Source organism: Myotis brandtii, unplaced genomic scaffold (genome assembly GCF_000412655.1).
Source record: "Myotis brandtii unplaced genomic scaffold, ASM41265v1 scaffold604, whole genome shotgun sequence".
NCBI lineage: Eukaryota > Metazoa > Chordata > Mammalia > Chiroptera > Vespertilionidae > Myotis > Myotis brandtii.
This window is the reverse complement of record NW_005370286.1, coordinates 3529386-3531612: the sequence shown is the minus strand read 5'-3', so window position 1 is coordinate 3531612 and position 2227 is coordinate 3529386. Positions and strand designations below refer to the sequence as shown.

General features: G+C 61.3%; 1 long non-coding RNA gene across 1 annotated transcript in view; it reads right to left on the bottom strand.

Moving 5' to 3' along the window:
• The window catches only part of LOC106728393, a 12394-nt gene that overhangs the window by 4768 nt on the left and 5399 nt on the right, over window positions 1–2227 (bottom strand). The window lies entirely within an intron of this gene.

The window sequence follows — 2227 nt, the reverse complement described above, 5'->3', positions numbered from 1 at the left end:
GAGGTGGGGGCGGGGGCAGGCACCCTTCGTGGGCACCAGGGAGGTTTCAGGGCTGCTTTGAGTAGCCCACAAGAACAATGCGAGGGTGTGGAGTGCAGGGAGTCTTGGTCTGGGCCTTGGAGCCCGGGGTCATCCCCCCTCCTTCATGGCCTCCAGTGGCCACTGAGGGTCCTCTAGTCTCACACCAGGGCTGGAGGCCACGGGAGGTGACTGTGGAGAGGCCTGAGCCTGGGAAGGCGGCCTGGAGGGCAGTGGTGGGCGAGTGGCTCAAGCAAGCATGGGAGTTACTCGGTAGTTACCACTGAGCCGGTTTGGGTGCTGTCTGCCGGTCAGGGCTCTTCACTCTCTTTTCTTATTGGCTTGAATGCAGGAGTCTGGCAACTGGGGGTGTGGGGAAGGCAGAGGGGAGGCGGGGCTGTCCTAGGATTCCCCCTGGAGTGACCACGGACTGCTTGGCCAAGCGGTGAGAGTGGGGGGGGGGGGGGGGGGAAGGCAGAGAGGAGGAGGGGCTGTCCTAGGATTCCCCCTGGAGTGACCACTGACTGCTCGGCCAAGAGGTGAGAGGGCTTTGTGTAACCTGTCTGAGCCCCAGTTTTCTCATCCGAAGAATGGGTATCCCAACCCCTTCCACACCAGATTGTGAGGTTCCCTGCGATCATGTGTATGAGCAAACGCGCTTTTAAACGCTAGCACTCTGCACAGGTGCGTGGAGTTGTTCTTTTAAGTCTCCCCCACATCCTCCCCAGGCTTCAGGGAGATCTTCGGGTCCAACAGTCAGTTTCCTTCTTTCCTGGAGTGGCCACAATCCCCTTTCTAAGAAAATGGGGTGGTACTGAAAGAAGTGACACTTTCCTGAGAGGGGCTGATGGGAGCCAGCATTTCAGAGGTCACCCCTGGCGTCCAAGGTGGACTGCCGCTTGTAACCCCAAGAAGCTCCTTAAAGGACTGGACCCTGAGCTACAAAACCGGCAACTGGTGGTGAGAGCAGCTTCCAATGAAAAGATGTGGGAGGCGGCCACAGGGGAGTCGAAGGTACGTCCCTGGCCTCCCTGCTCCACCTGCGGCCCAAGGCCGGTTGGAAGCCACCTGCCTGTCTCCGGGGGCACCTAGCAACCGTCAGTGCCCTTGTGGCCCAATGGAACCGCTGCTTCTGGGGCTCTGGAGGGGAACCGGACAACCCACAATGGGGTGTTGGGGGGGGGGGAGCAGGAGGCTGGAGGTGTCTCCACCCTTGCCCAGCCAGAGCAAGAGCCCCACATTCGCGAATTCCTGCCTCTCTGTCCGTGTCTGTCTGTCCCTCGCTGTCCTTACTTGGCCCGAGACTTTCATGTGAAGGCAGGTGAGGCAGAAAGAGAGCTGGACCTAGAGAATCCGGACAGGTGTGACGGTGATGACTTTCAACGTGATGCAGGAGGGATAATGTCAGATCCTGCGTGTGGCCCCACGCATCAGTGTGGTGTTCCTGGCTCTCCAAACCGATAGACCTCCGGAGACCCAGCCGCTCAGAGGCTCCTGCTGACGTGCAGAGTAGGGCAGCCGGGGCATCAGAGGCGGGGCTCAGGGCCCAGACTCTCCTGCTAGGGCTCAGCCCCCAGGACGAACACTGCACAATCATGCGCTTGATGTTGCAAGGGTTTTCCAGCGAACCCTGCGCCTATTCCACGGCCTCACCTCGCCGGAGAACCCGGGTTGCTTGGGACTGACCGGGTCCACACACTCCAGGAGGAGGGGGAGGGTCCCCGGGCCAGTCTGGGGCTGTCGCGGCCTCCCAGTTGAGCGATCAAACTCCACCTCCTCAATAGCCACCAGGACCCGTCTCAGGGCGTCCTCGGCCGGCCACGAGGGGGCGCGAAGCTGGGAGAGTCGCACCGCAGGACCCCAGCCCTTCGGACTCCACCCCAGGGCAGGCCATTATGGTCCCATAGTTGGGCGGTTCGACCTGGGGCCTCAGGCAAGGGACCCCGTGTGCGCGGTAGCTAGTCATTGCCCTGGCACAGGGGATCCTGACCGCTTCGTCCTTTTTGGAGCAGAATCTTTCCCCGTTTTTTGCGTCCCTCGGGAGGAAGCCCGACTGCTAGTGGAGCTGGAATTCTTGCGTGGACGGTGACTTCTGCAGCGGACAGCTGGCGCTGATGCAGGGGGTAGGGACACATTTCCAAGTCGTCCTCTCTCCTCTGTGCGCCTCCTGAGACTTCCTCTCCTGGCCCGGACTGCGGTCCCGCCAAGA